General features: G+C 36.4%; 1 protein-coding gene across 9 annotated transcripts in view; it reads right to left on the bottom strand.

The window, feature by feature from the left end:
- The window catches only part of LARP1B (La ribonucleoprotein 1B), a 119,378-nt gene that overhangs the window by 31,860 nt on the left and 63,465 nt on the right, over positions 1 to 24,053 (bottom strand). The window lies entirely within an intron of this gene.

Raw genomic sequence — 24,053 nt, 5'->3', positions numbered from 1 at the left:
CTAAAAAAAAAAAAAAATTACTGTTATGATTATCATATGCCAGAGATAAATAATATAGTTCTAACCTAACGGGAACAGACCTCTGTAACTACCATTCAGGAAAAGATGTTACCAGCACCCTAGAAGTAACTTCATGCCCCTTCTTGTCACTATCCTCTTCCTCTCCGTAAAGACAATCAATTAGCTGACTTCAATACTACAGGTTTATTTTGCCCGGGTTTGAAATTTATAAAAATGTAATCATAAGGTATGGTTTATTGTATACAAAATTATCTTCATGAGACTCCCTTATAGTTTGTTACACTACAGCAGAGGTCGGCAAACTACAGCCCCCAGAGGCCGAACAGGTCTTTGTAAATAGTTTCATTGGATCACTGCCCTACCCATTTGCTTAACAGCATGTTTGCTTCATTGCTGCAACTGCAGAGTAGCTGGCATAATCTATGACCCATAAAGACTAAAATATTTACTATGTAGCTCTTCACACAAAAAATTTCCTCATCCATGCTCTATGGTATTCTATTGTATGATCACACCATAATTTTAAAAACCCCATTACACTGTTGATAAGCATTCAATTCCTTTTCAGATTACAACAATTACAAATAATGTTGTGATAAATATATTTTTACAAAACACTTCTCTTGCTGACAAAGATATAAATTTTTAAAGATTTTTATGTATTTATTTTAGAGAGAGTGGGGGTGCTGGGAGGGAGAGAGAATTTCAAGCATACTGCGTTGCCTGATGTGGGTCTTGAGCTCATGACCCAGAGATCATGACCCAAGCTAAAACGAAGAGTCAGGATGCTCAAGAGACTGAGGTACCCAGGCACCCCAAAGAACACATTTTATTGAATGTTTACTAGAACTGGAATTGTTGAAAAGGTTGGTATGCTTCAACTTTAGTAGAAAATGCCAAATACTTTTTCAGAGTGGTTGTACCTATTTATGTTCCCACTAGCAATACATATTGTTCTGCATCCTCACCAACACATGGTATTGTCAGTTTAAAAAATATGTAGTCATTCTAAAAAGGACCAAACTATGAATATACACAACAACTTGGATGGACCTCAAGGGCATTATGATTAAAAAATACCAATCTCAGGGCACTGGGGTGGCTCAGTCATTTCAGCATCTGCTTCAGCTCAGGTCATCCTGGGATGGAGTCCTGTGTCAGGCTCCCTGCTCAGTGGGGAACCTGCTTCTCCCTCTCCCTCTGCTGCTCCCCCTGCTTGTGCTCTCTCACTCTCTCTCTCATCAAATAAATAAAATCTTAAAAAAAAAATATCAATCTCAAAAGATCACATGCTCCATGATTCTATTTATAGAACATTACCAGAATGACAAAATTATAGAGATGGAGAACAGATTAGTGGTTACCAGGGGTTAGGAACAGTGAAGGGGAGGCACATAAATAGTGTCTTGACTGTGATGGTAGTTATATGAATCTACACGTGATAAAATGACGTTAAACTATACACACACGGGGCACCTGGATGGCTCAGTCGGTTAAGCATCTGCCTTCGGCTCAGGTCATGATCCCAGGGTCCTGGAATCGAGCCCAGCAGCGGGCTCTCTGCTTGGCGGGGAACCTGCTTCTCCCTCTCCTCCCTGCTTGTGTTCTATCTCTATCTCTCTCTCTCTCAAATAAATAACAAAATCTTTAAAAAAAAACTATACACATACATTTGTGATAAGAAATGTCAATATTCTGGTTTTAATACTGTGCTTCAATTATGTAAGATATAAAATTTGGAGGGAACTAGGTGAAGGATACACTGGACTGCTCTGTACTATATTTCCAACATCCTGGAACTCTATATCTCAAAATAAAATCAAAACTTTAAATATATAGCCATTCTGGTAGATCTATGTGTAATCACATTATGGTTTAATTTTCATCTTTCTGATTACTAATGATGCTAAAAACATTTAGTATGTTTTATTTGGCTAGCCTCTTTTGTGAGGTGACTATTCAATTCTATTACTCAGTTTTTAAAGATTTTATTTAAGAGAGAGAAAGATAGCGAGAGAGAACAAATTGGGGGACGGGAGGGGGCAGGGAGAGGAAGAAGCAGGCTTCCCGATGAGCAGGGAGCCCAACACAGGGGTCCATCCCAGAACCCTGGAACCATGACCTGAGCCGAAGGCAGACACTTTACTGACTGAGCCACCCAGGTGCCCCCAATTCCATTACTCATTTTTCTATAGATTTCTTTTTCTTATTGATTTATGAGAGCTCTTTATAAAATGTTGTAAATGTCTTCTTCCACTCTGTGGAAGAAGGAACTTGCCTTTCACTCTCTTATGGTGTCTTTTGGTGAAAAAAGTTTTTTTAATGTAATGCATTTTATAAGTCATTTCCTTCATTGTGTAATTTCCTGTTTAAGAAATCTTTGCACTGTTGCTGGGAATGCAAACTGGTGCGACCACTTTGGAAAACAGTATGGAGGTTCCTCAAAAAGTAAAACCTAGAACTACTCTATGATCCAGCAATTGCACTAAGTATTTACCCAAAGGATATAAAAATACAGATTTGAAGGGGTACATGCAACCCGATGTTTATAGCAGCATTATCAACAATAGCCAAACTATGGAAAAAGCCCAAACGTTCATCAAGTGATGAATGGATAAAGAAAAGGTGGTAAATATATATATGATGGACTACGACTCAGCCATAAAAAGAATGAAATCTTGATATTTGCAACAACATGGATGGAGCTAGAGTGTAGAATGCTAAGCAAATTAAGTCAGTCAGAGAAAGACAAATATCATAGGTTTTCACTCATATGTGGAATTTAAGAAACAAAACAGATGAACATAGGGGAAGGGGGAAAAAGGAGAAAAAAAAAAAGAAGAGAGAGGGAAACAAACCACCAGAGACTCCTAATGATAGTGAACAAACTGAGGGTTGATGGAGGAGGTGATTGGGGGATGGGCTGGATGGGTGATGGGTATTAGGAGGCACTTGTGATAAGTACTGGGTGTTGTATGTAAGTGATGAATCACTGAATTCTCCTGAAACCAATATTGCACTGCATGTTAACTAGCTAGAATTTAAATAAAAATTTCAAAATAAATAAAAATTTTTAAAAAGGAAATCTTTCCCCTTTCTATAGATGCTATATACCTTCCCTTTATAATTTTTCATCTGATTGTGAAATTAACTTACTCTATTGTAAAAGTTTGGGGAGCAAACTTTTGGGGAATAAAAGCAAAAAGCAACACACACACAGCTTTCCCTACTCAAATATCATATAGATACTATCTCATCTTTTAGAAATTTTATTATTTTGCCTTTCACATTTAGAATCACAATATATGTAGAATTGATTCTTTGCATCTGGTAGGAGCTAAGGGTCAAAGTGCAAAAAAAATGTGTATTCTGCAGATGTTGATGCAGTATTTCATTACGTCAATTAAGCAGTTTCTTAACTGTATTGTTTGCATTTTCTACATCCTTATTGATTTTATCTTCTTGCTAAATCTTGCACTTTTCTTGATAAGGTGTTTCAAAATCTCCCACTACGATTATAAATTTGTTACCTGTCAATTTTTGTCTTATGTATCTTGATGCCATGTTATTAGATGCATACACATTTAGAAGTATTGTATTTTCTGTGGCAACTAAACCTTTTATACTTAATAAGTGTCCCTTTCTATCTTGAATAATTCTTTTTGCTTTAAAAAATCCACTTTATCAATAGACTTACACCAGCTTTGTTGTATTTATTATCAGTATTTATTCAAATCTATAAACACATTTACCCTTTACAATGCTCTTCATTCTTTTCTATTTCTTCAAGTTTCCTTCTGGAATCATTTTCAAATCATTTTCAAAATCTTTTGACTGTATCTCCTATGCCTAAAAAACTCCCTTTAATATTTTCTTTAAAGCAGGGCACCTGGGTGGCTCAGTTGGTTAAGTGACTGCCTTCGGCTCAGGTCATGATCCTGGAGTCCCGGGATCGAGTCCCACATCGGGCTCCCTGCTCGGCAGGGAGTCTGCTTCTCCCTCTGACCCTCTTCCCTCTTGTGCTTTCTATCTCTCATTCTCTATCTCTCAAATAAAAAAATAAAAAAATCTTTAAAAAAATATTTTCTTTAAAGCAGATCTGCTGAAAATAAACTTACTCAATTTTCACATGGCTGAAATTATTTTACCTTCATTTTTAAACAAATTCATTGAGATATGACTCATTTACCATAAAATTTGCCTATTTTAAGTATACAATTAAATGATTTATTTACCTTTATTCCTGAACACTAGTTCCCTTTCAGTACTGTGATTATATCATACCATTGTCTCTCCTGGATTCCATTATTTCTGTTGAGAAGTTAGCTGAAAGGCTTATTTAAAAACAACAACAACAACAACAAAGTGTAGCTCTGGGGTGCCTGAATGGCTCAGTTGGCTAAACATCTGACTCTGGTTTCAGCTCAGGTCCTGATATCAGGGTTGTGGGATTAAGCCCTGTGTCGGGCTCCGCACTCAGGGCAGAATCTGCTGGAGTTTATCTCCCTCTCCCTCTGCCCTTCCCCAGCTTGTGCTGTGTCTAAAATAAATAAATAAAATATTTTTAAAAGATTTAAAAAACTGTAGCTTTTAATCTGTCTTTTTCCTATGGCTTTTATTATTTGCTTTCAGCAGTTTTACGATGATGGCCTTGATGTGGTTTTCCTTGAATTTATACTCTTTGGAGTTCTTAGGACTTCTTAAGTTACCCCTCATCAGTTTTGGTAAAATGCCACCTATAATCTCTTCAAATATTACTTCTACCTTATTCTCTTACTCATCTCTCTTCTGAGAATCCAAATATATGTTAGACCTTTTGACTATATGTCCTATGTCTTATACTATTTTCTGTATTATCCACCTTTTTTTAATGTTTTTATTAACATATAATGTATTATTTGTTTGAGGGGTACAGTCTTACACAATTCACAGCACTCACCCTAGTACATACCCTCCCCAGTGTCCATCACCCAGCCACCCCATTCCTCCCAGCCCCCTCCACTCCAGCAACCCTGTTTGTTTCCTGAGATTAAGAGTCCCTTATGGTTTATCTCCCTCTCTGGTTTCATCTCGTTTCATTTTTCCCTCCCTTCCCCTATGATCCTCTTTCTTGTTTCTCAAATCCCTCATATCAGTGAGATCATATGATACTTGTCATTCTCTGATTGACTTATTCTGCTTAGCATAATACCCTCTAGGTTCCAACCACATCATTGCAACCATCAAAAAAAAAAAATGAAATCTTGACATTATCCACCTTTTTTGCTCCATGTTTCACTCTGGAATCTTTTGTTCTATCTTATAGTTTAGTAATTCTGCATTCAGCTGTACTTATCTAGTGTGAAGGCAACTCACTGTGCTCAGTTATTACACTTTTCATTTCTGGAATATCCATTTGGATCTTTTTTAAAGATTCTAGTTCTCCAATAAAATTCTCCACCTTTGTCTCTTTTTTCTTTTTTTAAGTCATATTAACAATAGCTAACTTAAAATCTGTTTGATAACTCTGTTATCTGAATCTCTATGGGTTGGGACACCTGAGTGGTTCAGTCAGTTAAGGTCTGCCTTCGGTTCAGGTCATGATCCTGGGGTCCTCCTGGGATTGAGTCCCACACTGGGCTCCCTGCTCAGTGGCAGGCCTGCTTTTCGCTCTGCCTGCTACTCCCCCTGCTTGTGCTCTCTCTGACAAATAAATAAATAAAATCATAAAAAAAAAAAAAGAATCTCTATGGGTCTATTTCTTGTTCCTTTTTTTTTTCCTATCACATCATCTTGTCTTCTTATATGCCTGATTATTTTCTGAGAGACTGAGATTGTTATTAAAAATTTGAGGCCTGGGGTGCCTAGGTGGCTCAGTCGCTGAGCGTCTGCCTTCGGCTCAGGTCATGATCCCAGAGTCCTGGGATCAAGCCCTGCATCGGGCTCCCTGCTCGGCAGGAAGCCTGTTTCTCCCTCTCCCGCTTGTGTTCCTTCTCTCGCTTTGCCTCTCTCTGTCAAATAAATAAATAAAATCTTAAAAAAAAAACAATTTTTGAGGCCTAGGATGCTATTTTCCTCCAGAAAGGATTTGTTTGCTTCAGTTAAGTGGCTAGAGGCATCAGAATGTTGACTCAATAGAAGCTGACCACTGAAAGCAGATCTTTTCCAGTTCACCCTGATTTCTAAAATGTAGCCCTTTAGAGTTCCCAAAGCCTGGAAGTTTTACGAGAGGTCCCCTCCCTCCAGTTTTTGAATTCCAATTTTTGTCACACTAGCCCCATGAATTTTTTTTTTAAATCTCTTTTCTGCCTCTCAGTTGCTTTTTCTGGAACTGACAGATGCCTCTAAGGATATGCAGACACTGATGCCAGTCTTCTTTAGATTTCCTTCTTCCAGATTTTGACCACACAATTCTTTACTATACTGTTAGCTCTACTGTGCCTTCACAAAGATTTTTTTTTTTTAAAAACCAACTTTCCTAGTTGTTCTCAACAGGAGGACTCACATGAATTAGCTAATCTACCACAACTAAATGTACATTCAAATCTAATTTTTGTTTTTTTATAAATTTATACCTTGCCTTGCTCAAAAAGGGGCCAAAGAGTCTTAATCAAATGGATAAGAAATACTTATAAATACATGAATTACATTTCAGTGTGAGAGTTAAAAATAGGCACATATGAGGTACAAGAGTAGAAGAGTATTTTTCTGGAGTAGATAACAATAAAAGCTATCGAAGAAGTGTTTCCTGAGAGGATAATATCTGAACTAGGTTTTGCAATCTAAAGGATGAAAAGGAGTTTGGCAAGCAAACCATATGAAATGATACTGCAGGCAGAGGGAACAAAACATGCAATGTGGTAATGATGGAGTATAAAATTTAAATCTGAAAGCAGTGGCACAATGAAGATAGATATGTGAGAACCAAATCATGAATTATTATTTGCCAAGGATTTGCACGTTATTGTGGAGGGGAGAGTAAAGAAGCACTGATTAGCATTAAGAAAAATATGCAAATGGTCAAATCTATACCTTAGAAATTTGAGGGATTACATTATTTTCCTTGAGATCATTTACGCTGAAAATAATGTAAGCCTGAAACAGTACCCATCATTGCAATCAAATGGAGAAAGCCTGACTGAAAATGAAATTAACATAGAAGAAAAGTACACCAAAGTTAGGGAGCAGAAAGATGCAAAATCATTCTCTTAAGTTTCAGAGAAATACTTGCCTGAAAGCAAGGACTGCTTCTTGGACTTCTAGTAATAAATTCTTCCCTTACTTGCTAAAGGGAGAAAGGAGAAAGAAAGGAAGAAGACTATTCTGACAAAAGGAAAGCTAAAAAGAAAATAAACTAGAGCCAAGAACCTACTGTACAAACCACATGGAGAGATGATGCAGGCCAGAACTATTGTAAGGCAGTAGGAATGGATAGGAAAGGATGGATCGGACTTAGTGACAAACTGCATGCTGGAAGTTAGAAGTTGATGTCCTGAGGCATCCAACCTAAATTTAAAAATATAGAAGATAGGTTCCTTTAATTTCTTGAAATGGAGACAACATAAATGAGATACCTGAGGAACAAGAGAGACAGCTGGAAAATCTAATAGACTGGTTATATATTGCTAGATACCCACAGACACTGGGAAGTCATTAGCATACAGTTAATGACAAAGACTTGGGAGTAGATTCTCTTACTTGTAAACAAGATGATACAAGATAACAAAGTAACAGAGAGGAGATTAAGGACAGAACCAGGGAAGACCACATTTAAAAAACAAGCAAAAACTGTACGCTTAAAAATAGTTAAAACAGTATTTATACATGCATCTACAATAAAAAAAAAGATATCCAAGAAAAAATAGAGAAGGGCAAATAGACCATCTTGTTGTGTCATAAAGTATGAAAAGTGCTAAACAGAAGGGGACATACCAGTTGTACACCAGTCAACCTGAGAGAGCTCTAACCTGACCAGATTTGAGATATTTTGAACATCAAAATGAATGATGATAGGGGAGCCTGGGTGGCTCAGTCAGTTAAGCGTCTGACTCTTGGTTTTGGCTCAGGTCATGATCTCAGGGTCATGGGATCAAGCCCTGCGTAGGGCCCTGCACTCAGTGGGGAATCTACTTGAGATTCTCTCACTCCCTCTCCCTCTGCCCCTCCCCCCACGCTCCCTCTAAAATAAATAAATATTTTTTAAGAAAGAATGATGACAGGATTGAAAAGGAATCCATTTGGGGCTCCTGTGTGGCTCAGTCGTTAAGTGTCTGCCTTAGGCTCAGGTCATGATCCCAGGGTCCTGGGATCGAGCCCCGCATCGGGCTCCCTGCTCAGCGGGAAGCCTGCTTCTCCCTCTCCCACTCCCCCGCTTGTGTTCCCTCTCTGTGTCTCTCTCTGATAATTAAATAAAATCTTAAAAAATAATAAAAATAAATAAGTGGAGAATAAAGTTTTTTTTACAGAAGAATGCAAAGTAATTAACATCAAGGGAACAAATAAAAAAATTGCAATCATATAATCACCACAGTAGTAATATAGTCAGGCAAAAATCATCAATAAAGCCTAAAACATTGAGTTAGGACTGCTGCGGAGCAGTTTCAAATTGTCACTCCAGAGATAACTTATTAATTAAGAAGGGAATAAGGTATCTTTACAATGAAGAAATATGGTACACATCCTGATAACCAGATGACCAGTTCTAGAACTGACATCATTACGTCTCCTGAAGTAATGTACTGAACAGTGCACAACATTACCCAAGTAATATTTCTGCCAAAATACTTAACCTGAAATTAATCATATGGAAATGCCAGGCAAACCTAAACTGAGGGAAATTTTACAAAATTACTAACCTGGATGCTTCAAAAATGTCAATGTCATGAAAAAAAAAGGCTGAGAAATTCATCTAAATGAAAGAACATTAAAATATATAATTCTAAATGCAATGTGTAATCCTTGGTTAGAGTTGGTATAAAAAAAAGTTTTAAAGGACTTATGATAATTGGGAGGAATCTAAACATGGACTATATATTAGATATTAGCATTCGATCAATGCTAAACTTCCCGTGTTTGATAGTTATGGTTATGTAGGAGAATGCACTTGTTTTTAGGAGATATAGGATAATAGACATAGTGATGAAGTGGTGAAATGTCTACAAATAACTCTCACACGGTTCAGGGAAATGCATTTTATGTACATCCATAAATGTATTATATAGAGAGAAAAAAAGGAAATGTGGTTAAGATGTTAACAACTGTTGAATCTAGGTGAAGGGTATACTGGTGTTCATTATTCTTGAAACTTTTCTAAAGGTTTGAAACACTCCAAAACAAAGACTTAGAGGGAATAAAATGCAGATGTGTATTACTGATAAATATGTCTATAATGTATATAAAAAACGAACACACTTTAATAATGTCTTCCAGAAGTATACATTTATCTACAATTCATATTGGCAAGAATAAGAAAGTTGAAGCAGGAAGGGTTTTCTTCAGCCAAGTTTCTGGAAAGAACCCTTGGCACTTCAACTATCTCACCTCCTATTTATATCAATATGCAGCACAGCGTGGATGGTAGAGGAGGTGAACAGCGAAGGTAAGATTTTTTTTTTTTTAAGGATGCATATGACCTTAGAAAAAGTAAGAAACCAGTAGAAACAAAAATTAAGTTGAGAACATGTCCCTTGGTGGATCTGATCCCAGAAATCACTTGTTTTCTTGTCTTCTTCAAGTGAAACTATACATAACTACATCTATTTTTTCTCCTAAGAAGAAAAGTGGGCGTCCTTTTCTCTTTTGTTTCCCCTCTTGTTTTTCTATACCTTAAAAGTTCAATAATTTTTCCAGTTTTAATTCTCCTTTCTACACTAAGTACCCTAAAATCTACATTACTGGCTTCCTTACCATCTCCAGGATTTACAGAGAGGATTAAAGGCATTTTACATGAAGAGACACCATGACACCATCAACATTTTCAAATCTAATCCCAATATCATTCCCTTTCAGTTTTTCCTTGTTAATTTTCCTATTTCTGTCACACTGATACTATGAACTGTTTCTTTAAAATCTCTTCCCAATTTGGCACTTTTTCATTCTCACAAAGCCTGGAACATAATCAGTTGTTAATGAATGTGGAAAAAAAATAATATCACTTTGGCTCAACATTTCATTTCACCTTTACTATAAATGAGTTTTTTAACTCCATTTCTGCCCTCTCCAACTCTGACCTAGGGTAACTGTGTTAAATTAAACCATATTAAATCATATTTTGATCACACCACTTTATAAGAACTACAACTTCTCCTTATTCTATTTTTTTAAAGATTTATTTATTTATTTGAAAGAGAGAGAGAGGGCACAAGTAGGCAGAGTGGCAGGCAGAGGGAGAAGCAGGCTCTCTGCTGAGCAGGGAGCCCGATGTGGGGCTCGATCCCAGGACCCTGGGATCATGACCTGAGGCGAAGGCAGACGCTTAACCGACTGAGCCACTCAGGCGCCCCATACAACTTCTCATTCTAAATTCCTACATAGCTTTCAAGATATTTCACACTCTGGTCCCATCTCACCTACCCAAATAATTTTCAATTTCAGTCAAGTACCATTTCTAACATTTAACTTACAGAAATTTGATTTAGGGGCGCCTGGGTGGCTTAGTCGGTTAAGCGACTGACTCTTGGTTTCCCGTCAGGTCATGATCTCGCATCCTGTGTCAGGTTCTACACTCAACAGGGATCTGCTTGAGATTCTCTCTCCCTCTCCATCTGCCCCTCCCCCCGCTCTCTCTCTAATAGATTTTTTTTAATTTAGTTTATACTTGTGCAGCAATAACAATAACTATAATGTGCCAGCAATGCAACTGCCATTCTATTCAATGAACAAATGTACTAATGTAAGTAATTAAACCCTAAAATGCTAACTCATATAAGAAAAAAAACAACAAAAGGATGTATACATTTTAATAATGTCCTGATCACTGGAAAGTAAAGTGTCCAAACAAGTATAGTTACACCAAATCCTTAAGGACCTAATTATAATTAAGGGGTTTTTTGTTTTGTTTTTTGTTTTTAAGTAGGCTCCATGCCCACTGGGGAGTGCAATGCAGGGCCTGAACGGACGACGCTGAGATCAAGACCTGAGCTGAGATCAAGAGTCAATTAAGTGACTAACCCACCCAGGCACCTCAGGGGCTTTTGTTTTAAAAATAAAGTTGAGAACCATAGTGTAACAACATTTGCATTTTTTTTGCATTATTTTAAAAAGTAGTCTCTAAGAAGAAAGATGACCATGAACATAAAGAGCCACCAAGTCAGACTCTCCCATAAATTTGCTCAAGTGCTTCAAACAGTGAAACATTTGAATATTTTATAAATATAATCCTGTAAATTATTATACACATGATAAATTTACACATGCACATTACGACGTGGGGCTATACTTAAAACCATATACATATCTGATGGGTGGTTTAAGGGAGTTTAAAAAATATTTTGGCTATACGCAACTTACAACTTAAAAGGACTCTAGAATCATTCCCAAATAATACTCAACTCCATTGTATTAGAGAATTCACGTAGTTACGTCTTCTTAGACCAATCAATATTGAGCAACTTTTCTTTGCTCAACAGACAATATAAGAAAATTGCAAGCTGTGTTTTTCATAGATTCTATCATTATTAAGATATTAGTAAGTACATCTGATACCAGCCTAAGTGTCCCAATGAAAATAACAACTAACTGATACAAAGTACCTATTTTTAGCATTATACAACTATCAGTCTAAGACTGTGATTTCTGAGAGGAGAAATTCACAAGGTCGATTCCACCATCACCTGAGCTCTCTTTTTGGATACAATTTCCCAACCATGGCATAGGAAGCTTCAGCCCAAGGAAAGAATGGCTGTCCTGCTGAGCTGAGAAGGTAGTGCTTAGCATTCCGGGAAACTGGAGCAATGGAATCTGTGAAAAGAACACTGAAGAAGAGGGAGCTATGACAGGTAAGGGGGCAGTAAGTTCGAGGAAGGGTCAGACCCGTGATGGTTAAACTACATACATGGAGGACAAGACTCCCTGAGACATATCCAAAAGTAGCTGCTATGAGGTTGAGCTAAAGAGGTATACTAAAGGTCCACAGTGTTGGGAAATGGCAAGCATACAAATCCAGTTGAGAATGGAGACCCCTTGTTAACCACTCAATAATACCCACGGCACCCACAGTGAGATACACTTTAAAATTTAGGCCTTGCTATAAAGTAAAGCCTCTACAGTTTAGAGAGTAAGTTCTGTGGAGCTACAGGCTTTCCACAAATCTGACCAAACCAAGGGAAATCAAGCCCACACAATTCCAAGCTGGCCAGCCAACTGAACAAAAAAACCAACATTCATCAAGGGAAGATGACATAATCTATAATCCCTAAAGTATTTACAATGTTCCATAAAATATTTAATTATTAGATATGAAAAGAAGTAGGAATATGTAACCCACAGTCAAGGAAAAAAAGCAGTCAATAGGAACTAGCTTCCAGACAGTTCAAATGTTGGACTTTAAGACAAGGACTTTAAAGCAACTATTACCTATTTATGTTTGATAAATTAAAGGAAAAGATAGCCATAATGAGTGAACAGATAAGGAATCTCAGCAGGAAGAAAGCAAACTACAAAGAACACAAACTGTAAAACTAAAGTTTGTGTTGGATGAGCTTAAAAATAGAGTGGAGATGGCAGACAAAAGAGTGATATTAAAGACAGATTAGTAGATATAATCCAATCAGTAGAACAAAAAGAAAAAAAAAAAGGTAAGAAAACAAAAAGAACCTCAGGATCTCTGAAACCATAAAATGGTGTAACATACATATGATTGAAATCCCAAAATAAAAAATGAATAAGAAAGAGTAGGAAGAAATAATAGCTAAAATTCTCTCAGAAAACCTTCAAATTATTGGTCCAAGAATTTCAGTTAACCCTAAATGGAATGGATTCAAAGAAAACCAGTCTGAGAAACATCATAATAAAATTGCTGAAAATCAGTGGTAAACTGGAAATCCTGAAAACAGCCAGACAGGGGGAAAAAAGACACTTTATATACAGGGGAACAACAATACAAATAATGGTTGACTTCTAATTAGAAACTGTTTAAGGCCTAAAGATAACAGAGTATCATCTTTTAAAATGCCAAAAGGAAAAATTTTCAATTCAGATTCTGTATCTAGTAAAGATATCATCCAAAAATCAGGGTCAAATAAGGATATTAAAGACATTATCAGGTAAACAAAAACTGGGATGATTTGTCAGCAGACCTGCACTACAAGAAATGCTAGAAAGTGCTCTTCACGCTGAAAGGGAAATGATAGCAGATAGAAACATAGTATAGAAAGGAATTAAAAGGATAAATATAAAATACTATTATACTAAGTGAAAGAAGTCAGAGAAATACAAATGCCATATAATTTCACTTACATGTGGATTCTACAAAACAAATGAATAAACAAACCAAAAGCAGAATCAGAACTATAAATACAGAGAACAAACTACTGCCACAGGGGAAGGATAGGGGAATGGGCAAAATGGGCGAGAGGGACTGGGAGATACAAGAATCCAGTTAAGGAATGAGTAAGTCATGGGGATAAAAGGTGCATCATAGGGAATTTGTCAATGGTATTGTAATAGTGTTGTATGGTAACAGACTATAGCTACACTTGTGGTGAGAATACCATAAGGTATAGACTTGGATCACTATGTTGTACACCTGAAACTAATATAACATTGTGTGCCAACTATACTCAAATTTAAAAAATTTAGGTAATTTTGTGTTGGTGGGGAAAAAAAGACTTGTTTTCTTTTCACGATTTCTTTAAAAGACCGCTGACACTTTTGTTTTTTAAGACAACTGATACTTTAAAGCAAAATAACATTTTAACATGGGATTTAGAATACATGTGAAAGAATGTAACAATAGATAGCACAAAGGTAATGGAATTATATTTTTGTAATTACATATTACATATTTGGTAAGCCTAAAAGTATTAAATGTTAGCTGAGAAGTAAAAAGTATAAAGTGGTACAGTAATGGCTCTAAATAAATTCTGAAGTTAAGGAAGCATATTATTAGCCCTAGAGTTAATCACTAACAAAAACTACAAAGAGGCATAACTAATATTCAAAAGAGGAAACAAAATATCATAAAATGTTTAACCCAAGAGGATCTAATATTTAAAGGACTCTAACATTTAAAAATTTTAAATCATATTTTTTTTAAAGATTTTATTTATTTGACAGAGAGAGACAGCGAGAGAGGGAACACAAGCAGGGGGAGTGGGAGAGGGAGAAGCAGACTCCCCGCCGAGCAGGGAGCCCGATGCGGGGCTCGATTCCAGGACCCTGGGATCATGACCTGAGCCGAAGGCAGATGCTTACCGGCTGAGCCACCCAGGCACCCCTAAATCATATTTCTAAATAATCTATGAACAAAAGAAGAAATCACAAGGGAAATTATGAAATATTTCAACTGCATGATAACACAGCAGATCAAAATTTGCTAGAAGTTAAACCAAAGCTTAGAGAAATTTACCTTTAAATGACTGTAAAAAGAAGAAAGGTTTACTAGTGAAAGATATGTTTTAACCTTAGGAAGCTAGAAAATAAGAGCAAATTAAATCCAAAGTAAACAAAAATAAGTAACATATAGTAAAAATCAATGATACAGAAACAACACACTAGGAACATAAAACAGTATTTTATCAAATACTTTATATTGTGGTTTTAACAAACATGTTCCCAATTAATAATAAGGTTAAGCATTTCTTTCATTTGTCTATTAGTCATGTGGATTTCCTCTTTTCCAAAAACCACATTCCTGGCTTTTGGTGAATTTTAAAAGGGGCTTTCTGTCTTTGCCTATTCTAACACACTCTGAATAATCATTTGGGGCCATATATATTCTAAAATATATTCTCTCATTTGAAAATTATCTATTTTCCACATTCTTTAAAAAACATACTTATTTTTTTGGTTGTTGTTTTTAAGAGATTTGTTTATAATTTGCAGTTTCAGGTGTACAATATAATGATTCATTATTCACTGCTCATAATGATAAGTGTATTCTTACCCTCCCTTATTTCACCCATCCCCTCACCCACTTCCCCTCTGACAACCACAAGTTTTTTCTCTATTGTAAGAGGCTGTTTTTCAGTTTCTTTTGTTTGTTCATTTATCTTGTTTCATATGGGTATAAATTCCACGAGTGAAAAGCATATGGTATTTGTCTTTCTCTGACTGACTTACTACACTTGGCATTATACCCTCTAGGTCCATCCATGTTGTTGCAAATGGCAAGAGCTCATTCTTTTTATGGCTGGGTAATATTCCACTAATTATATATATTCCATAACTATATTTATGGAATATATATAATATCCATATATATTATATATATGGAATAAAATATATAACACTTGTTCATTCATCAGTCAATGCACATTTGGGCTGCTTTCATATCATGGCTATGGTAAGTAATGCTGCAATAAACATGGGTACACAGATCTTTCTGAATTAGTGTTTTTGTTTTCTTTGTGTAAATACCCAGTAGAGGAATTATTGGATCATATGGTAATTCTACTTTAAATTTTTTAAGGAACCTCCATACTATTTTCCACAGTGGCTGCACCAGCTTCAATTCCCACCAACAGTGCACAAGGGTTCCTTTTTTCTACATCCTTGCCAATATTTGTTATTTCTTGTTTTTGATTATAGCCATTCTGACAGGTATAAGGTGATCTCTCATCGTGGCTTTAATTTGCATTTCCTTGATGGTTAGCGATGTTGGCCATCTGAATGCCTATTCAAGTCCTCTGCCCATCTTTGGATTATTTGCTTTTTGGTGTTGAATACTGTAAGTTTTCTATGTATTTTAAATATTAGCCCCTTATTGGATACATCATTTGCAAATATTTTCTCCCATTCAGTAGGTTGCCTTCTTTTTTTGATGGTTTCCTTTGCTGTGCAAAAACCTTTTATTTTGGTGTAGTCCCAACAGTTTCATTTTGTTTTTGTTTCTCTTGTCTGAGAAGGCATATCTAGAAAGAGATTGCCATGGCTGATGTCAAAAGATATTACTGCTGGGGCGCCTGGGTGGCTCAGTCGGTTAAGCATCTCCCTTTGGCTCAGGTCATGGTCCCAAGGTCCTGGGATCGAGCCCTGCATTGGGCTCCCTGCTCCGCGGGAAGCCTGCTTCTCCCTCTCCCACTCCCCCTGCTTGTGTTCCCTCTCTCGCTGTGCCTCTGTCAAATAAATAAATAAAATCTTTAAAAAAAAAAAGATATTACTGCTTATGTTTTAGGAGTTTTATGGTTTCAAGTCTTACAGTTAAGGTCCTTAATCCATCTTGAGTTTACTTTTGTATATTATGTAAAAAGGTGGTCCAGTTTCATTCTTTTGCATGTAACTGTTCAGTTTTCCTAGCACCTTTAGCTGAAGAGATTGTCTTTTTCCCATTACATATTCTTGCTTCCTTGGTTATATATTGACCATATATGTGTGGGTTTATTTCTAGGCCCTCTATTCTGCTCCATTAATCTATTTTCTGCCAGTACCATACTGTTTTGATTACTATAGTCTTGTCACATACCTTAAAATTTATGATTGTGATATCTCCAGCTTTGTTCTTCTTTCTTAAGATGCTTTACAATTTGAAGTCTTTTGTGGTTCCATACATATTTTAGGATTATTTGTTCTAGTTCTGTGGAAAATGTTGCTGTTTTATAAAGATTACATTTCTTTGTAGTAGTATATTTCATTTGTATTGTATAGATATTTTGACAATACTGGTTCTTCTAATCCATGAGCACAGTATACCTTTCCATCGGTGTCATCTTCAATTTGTTTCATCAGTGTTTAATAGTTTTAAGAGTACAGGTCTTTCACCCGCTAGGTTAAGTTTATTCTTAGGTATTTATTCTTTTTGGTGTAATTGTAAATGGGATTATTTTCTTAATTTCTCTTTCTGCTACTTCATTATTAGTGTAAAGGAACTCAACAGATTTCTGTAATTTTGTATTCTGTGACTTTACTGAATTCATTTATCAGTAGTTTTCATCAGTCATTTCTAGTAGTTTTTTGGTGGATTCTTTAGGGCTTTCTATATATAGTATCGTACATATATTCAATCTGCCAATAATGAAAGTTTTACTTCTTTATCAATTTGGAAGCCTTTTATTATTTTTTTTTCCTGTCTGACTGCTGTGGCTAGGACTTCCAGTACTATGCTGAATAAAAAATGGTGTTAGACCATCCTTGTCTTGTTCCTGACCTAGCTAAAAGTTAATGAATTTCATTCATCTTCTTAAAGAACCACTCCTGGTTTCATTAATCTGTTTTATTTTTTTAGTCTCTATTTCTGCTCTGATCTTTATTCTTTCTTTCCTTCTACTTCTTTTTCAACCTCCCGTAGGTGTAAAATCAAGTTGGTTGAGATATTTTTTGCTTCTTGTGGTAGGCCTGTATTGCTACAATCTTCCCTCTTAGAACAGCTTTTACTAAGTATCCCAAAGTTTTTGGACCATTGTGTTTTCATTCATTTGTCTCTATGTATTTTTTTATTTCCTCTTCGATTTCTTGGTTGACTCATTGCTTAGTAGCATTTATTTAGCTTCCATGTATTTGTGTTCTTTCCAAGATTTTTTTTTTAAAGATTTATTTATTTAATTGAGAAAGAGAGACAGCAAGAGAAGGAACACAAGCAGGGGCAGAGGGAGAGAGAGAAGCAGACTCCCAGCTGAGCAGGTAGCCCAATGCAGGGCTCGATCCCAGGACCCTGGGATCATGACCCAAGCCAAAGGCAGTCACTTAACCAACTGAGTCACCCAGGTACCCCTCCAAGATATTTTTTTATTTGAGAGAGATCATGTGAGAGCACAAGCAGGGGGAAGGGAGAGGGAGAAGCAAGCTCCCTGCTAAGCATGGAGCCCAACAACATGGGGCTCAATCCCAGGACCCTGAGATCAGGACCTGAGTCGAAAGCAGACGCTTAACCGACTGAGCCACCCAGGCACCCCTCAAGTTTTTTCTTGTGGTTGATAGCCAGTTTCATACTATTGTGGTTGGAAATGATGGTTTCAAGTTTTTAAATTTTGTTGAGACTTGTTTTGTTGACCTAATGTATCTATTCTGGATAATGTTCCATGTGCACTTAGGAATGTGTATTCTAGAGGCACCTCGGTGGCTCAGTTGGTTAAATGCCCAATTTGACTTTGGCTCAGGTCATGATCTCGGGTTATGGAATTGAGCCCCACATTGAGCTTCATGCTCAACACAGAATGCTTGGGATTCTCTCCCTCTCCCCTTCCCTCTGCTGGCTCATGCAGGTGCTCTCAATAGATAAAATCTTGCAAAAATATGTGTGTTTTGTTGTTTCCTGGATGGAACATTGTATCTATTAGGTCCATTTGGTCCACATGTCATTCAAAGCCACCATTTCTTGATTTTCTGTCTGAAAGAAATATCCATTGATGTAAATGGGGGTTAAGGTCCCCTACTATTATTGTGTTACTGTCAATTTCTTCCTTTATTTCTGTTAATAATTGCTTTATATATTTAGGTGCGTCCATGTTGGGTGCATAAATATTTACAATCGTTTTATCATCTTGTTGGATTGTTCCCTCCATTAAGTAGTGTCCTTCTTTGTCTCATTACAGTCTTTGTTTTCAAGCCTATTTTGTCCAACAATATATATTGCTACCCCAGCTTTCTTTTCACTTTCATTTGCATGATAAATGTTTTACTATCCCTTCACTTTCACTCAGCACATCTTTAGGTCTGAAGTAAGTCTCCAAAGTCATGTATAGATAGGTCTTCTTTTTGTAAACTAGTCTGTTATCCTGTATCTTCTGATTGGAGCATTTAGTCCATTTATATTTAAATAACTGATAAGTATGTACTTATTGCCATTTTGTTACTTGTTTTATGGTTATTTTGGTAGTTTTTCTGTGTACCTTTCTTCTCTTGTTCTCATTCTTGTGGTCTGACAGCTTTCTTTAGGGTTTTGCTTGGATTCTTTTCTCTTTATTATTTCTGTATCTATTACAGGTTTTTGTGGTTTGTGGTTACCTTAGATTCATATATAAGATCTTATGCATATTGCAGTTTATAATAAACTAATGGTCACTTAAGTTTGAACCTATTCTAAAAGCATTAAATTTTTAATCCCCATTCATATTTTATGTATACGATGTCATTCTTTACATCCTTTTATTTCATGCATCCCTTGACTGATTTCTGTAGATATAATGGGATTTACTGCTTTGTGCTTTAACCTCCATACTGGTTATACTGAAATAAAAATCAATACACTAAAGGGAATCAGTGGCAGATTAGAAGAGGCAGAAGAACGAATCAGCAATCTGGAAGACAGGGTAATGAAAAGCAAATAAGCTGAACAGGGAAAAGGAAAAACTATAAAAAATGAGAAGAGATTAAGGGAACTCAGTAACATCATCAAGCGTAATAACATTTTCATTATAGGAATCCCAAAAAAGAAGAAGGGTCAGAAAACTTATTTAACGAAACAATAGCCAAAAACTTCCCTAATCTGGAAAAAGAGAAATCCAGATCCAGAAAACAGAGCACCCAACAAAATTAACCCAAAGAGGTTTACACCAAGACACAATAAGCAAAATGGCATAAAAGTAGCGATAAAGAGAGAATTTTAGAAGGAGTAAGAGAAAAGAAAACAAATTATATACAATGGAAACCCTGTAAGGCTATCAGCTGATTTTTCAGTAGAAACTTTGCAGGCCAGTAGAGAGTGGCATGATATACTCAAAGTACTGAAAGGAAAAAACTCTGCAACCCAGCGAAGTTATGATTCAGAATAGAAGAACAGAGAGAGTTTCCCAGACAAAAGTTAAAGGAGTTCATTATCACTAAACAAGCCCTATAAGAAATAATAAAGTGAATTCTTTGAGTGGAAAGAAAAGGCCATAATCAGGAGTAAGAAAATTATGACACAAAAAAATTTCACAACTAAATGCAAACATACAAAAATTAATCACTTATGAATATACTTATTTTTAATGATATGCATCAGTAACTTTGTATATTTATGGAAAAATGCCTTCCTTCATCTTCCCCAACAAGTGGTTGAGATAGTTTCTTAGAAAAGGTTTGTCTTTCACAATTTAGGTTTCTAATCCACTTAAAAGTAATGTAAATGTAGTCTGAGGCAGGGTTCAAATTTCACTTTTTCCCCCATAAAAGTATCTTACTGACATTAAGTAGTGCATTCTTTCCCCATTGCTCTGCAATATAACCACCTGTGTCATACATCCTGTGTCTACACATAAGTAAAATATTCCTGGTTCTCTATTCTCTCAAATTATCTATATATGCATTACCAACATTTCATTATTTTAATTATCATAGCTTTATTAAAAATCTTAGTATCTGGTAGGACAAGTCAACTTTGCACTTTTAAAAGTGCCTTTGTGGGCCCCTGGGTGGCTCAGTCGTTAAGCGTCTGCCTTCAGCTCAGGTCATGATCCCAGGGTCCTGGGATCGAGCCCCACATCGGGCTCCCTGCGCAGCGGGAAGTCTGCTTCTCCCTCTCCCAGTCCCTCTGCTTGTGTTCCCTCTCTCGCTGTGTCTCTCTCTGTCAAATAAATAAATAAAATCTTAAAAAAAAAAAGTGTCTTTTGCTATTTTTTGGCGGGGGGAAGAAGGGGGAGAGAAAGAGAGAGTAGGCAGGGGAGGGGGACACAGGGAGAGAGACAATCCCAAGCAGGCTCCACGCCCAGCACAGAGCACGATGTGGGGCTCAATCCCACAACCCTGAGATCATGACCCCATCCAAAATCAAGAGTCAGACACCTAACAGACTGAGCCACCCAGGCACCCTAAAAGTGTCTTTGCTACTTTTAACATTTTGCACTTGCATGTAAATTTTGGAATCAGCTCCTCCTAATAGGAAGGGAGTAAAGGAAAGAATGAGGGGAAAAACTTGGGGGACTGCAATGAATATATAAATCAAGATGTTGAGGACCATTTCTACAATTTAATTCTTGCAGTCTGTGAAGATAGCATCTCTATTTACAGCCCTTAACATCTTTTTAATAAAGTTTATAATGCTCTCCACAAAAATCTTGCACATTTTTTGTTACAATTATCCTAGTTACTTCTTAAGATTTTTATTCATTTGAGAGAGAGAGAGAGCGAGCGAGCACAATCAGGAAGAGGGAGAGGGAGAAGCAGAGCTGGGAGCCTGATGCTAGGCCCGGTCCCAGGACCTGAAGATTGTGACCTGAACCAAAGGCAGACACTCAACCGTCTGAGCCACCCAGGCACCCCTGCTTCTTACTTCTTGCTGCTATTATAAACAGCAGCTTTTTTTTAATTTTCATTTTTCTGGTTGCTAGAAAAAATGCAAAGACATTTATATATTGATCTTTATATCTAGGAATCTTGCTGCAGACTAATTCTAATCATCTTTAAACTTCTAGGATCTCTAAAATAGCTATTAAATTCATCCTCTTCTTTAAATGAATGCTTTATATTTTTTACCATTATGTATAGTGTTAAATGAAGGTTCCTGTGCAGATATTTTTACTTGGGTTATAGAAACTTACATCTATTTTGCAAATTCTTTTTTCTAAATCCTAAATACATATAAGCTTATCAAATGCTACTGCTACATCTATTAAGTTTGTATTTTTCTCTTCTAACCTCTAAATGTGGCAAACTGGTATCCTAATGCTAAATTAGCCTGATTCTGAAAGAAACTCAATTTATTAAACTTATATTCCATGAGTTCTAAAAAATTCTTAGCCCTATATCTTCATATATTGCCTCAGCCCCCCCTTTCTCCCTGCTTTTTCTGGAACTATAGTTAGATCTGTACATTGGATCTTCTAACTCCAAATCCTGAATGTCTTTCATATTTTCCCTCTCACACTGCTTTATTGTAGGTAATTTCTGCCAACCTCTCTTCCAATTTACTAATTCTCAGTGTCTTGTCAGCTTTGTCTCACCTGCTATTAAATCCAACTATGAATCTTTAATTTTACATGAATATTCACTTACAGGAATTCCATTCATTTTTTCAAATCTGCTTTTTATTTTCCCATTCTCATATTTTGAACTTCATCACTTATTAATTGAACTATGTAAAACATTTATTTTATATACTATGGCTGCTATTCTGTGACTGGGTAATTCCAACATTCAAAGTATCTGTGAGTTTCTTTCTGCTGTCATTTCAGCTGTAGAATGCACTTGGTATCTTATTTCAGTGAGTGTTTAATAATTTTTTTCTCAGAGCTACTTATTTTCTTCAGAAAATATTTTATCGAAATTATTTTGAGGCTTGGAATGAAGTTAGTCTGGGAAGCAAACTACAACTAACGGGCCAAAATATTTGGCAAAGTCAAAAATATTTACTATCCAGCCTGATACAGAAGAGTCTGCCATCCTCAGTTCCTCCAAAGATGATACGGGTTTGCTTATGCCAGGCACCTGTGATTATTAACAACCCAGAATTATTTTATATTGTCAGTTTTAACTTTTTTCAGACTAATAAAATGTATTATGAATTTTAACTGAATATCCACAAATGACTACCAGCACATAGTTACTTCTCAGAGCACTGCCTCCATTCAGAACCAAGACCTAGGTATGCAATTTTTCTTAGTTTCTTTGTGACTCAAATGAATGGTGAGTTCATTTCTAGTTCACTGTCACACTGAAGATACAGCCTCGTCTCCTATTTTACTTCCTTACTTGGGTGGATCCTAGGGTTTATCTCCTGTACCATGTTCATAAGGCTATGAATTTCAAAATGAAGTTCACCTTATTTAGTACATGACTTCAGAGTGAACACCTGTTCATTTTTTTCTTTTTAAATCTTTTTTAAAGATTTTATTTATTTATTTGAGAGAGAGAGAGAGAGCACATGAGAGGGAGGAGGGTCAGAGGGAGAGGCAGACTCCCTGCTGAGCAGGGAGCCTGATGGGGGACTCGATCCCAGGACTCCAGGATCATGACCTGAGCCGAAGGCAGTCGCTTGCTTAACCAAATGAGCCACCCAAGCACTCTAAACACCTGTTCTTGAACTCAGTTTCTTTCTCTAGATTCTCACTTTAATCTGTGGAATTAGTAAGTATACCTTATTTTTTTGTAAATTTTTTCAATAATTTTATCTAGGATTTTTACTTATTCTCCACAGAAGGATCATCTGGGAACTTACCCTTACATAATCATATACAGAACACTTGAATCAACCTCCTTCACTTGTATTTTGCTATACCAGAGGTTTATATAAGGTGCTGTGGAAAGAGCAGGAAGTGGAAACCAGGAAAGGATGCTCAAAGAAGCTGATGTCCAATCAAGTCTGAAATATGAATAGGAGTTTGTCTAACAAAGATAATGGGCAAGAGCATTTGAAGACTTTGAAGAAATATATGGAAAAGCTCAGAGATAAGAAGAGTATCTTTGGGAAACTAAGTATTTCAATGTACAGAGAGAGGAGCAATAAGGGTGGAAACGTGGAAAGAGATATGGAAGAATTCATGAAATATGAGAGTACAAATGAGGCTTACTGACTAATGTGAGGCAAGAGGGCTATACCCATGACAATGTTCAGGGACCATAGAGCCAATTACCAAGATAAGAATCATATTGCAGTGTAGAGTTTTTTGTTTTGTTTGGAGAGGAAAAGGAGCTGGGGGTGGGTGGGGGGTAGAATCATGAAATAATAAATTCAGTTTGGGGCATGTTGATTTTTAAAGGCCTCTGGGACAAATATGATGAAATGTCCCAGGAAACACCTAGATACACTGTACCTGAAATTTAAGATCAAAATCTAGTCTAGACATAAAAGAGTTGGGATTAAAAACAACAACCTCGAATGAAGCCCTGAGTAGAAAGACGGCCTAGGGAGAATAGTTGAGTCTTAAGTCATAAGCCTAGGAATTGCCGGCATTTAAGGAAAAAGAGAAGATAAGCATGTAAATCGAACTGAAAAAGAGTGGCTTTAGAAGTAGTAATGGGAAAGCCAAATAAATGTTCAAGAT

This window comes from Callorhinus ursinus, unplaced genomic scaffold (genome assembly GCF_003265705.2).
Source record: "Callorhinus ursinus isolate GAN/ISIS: 27379988/994484 unplaced genomic scaffold, GSC_fseal_2.0 scaffold4, whole genome shotgun sequence".
NCBI classification, from domain to species: Eukaryota; Metazoa; Chordata; class Mammalia; order Carnivora; family Otariidae; genus Callorhinus; species Callorhinus ursinus.
The sequence above is the reverse complement of the archived record's forward strand: the minus strand, read 5'-3'. Positions and strand labels throughout refer to the sequence as shown.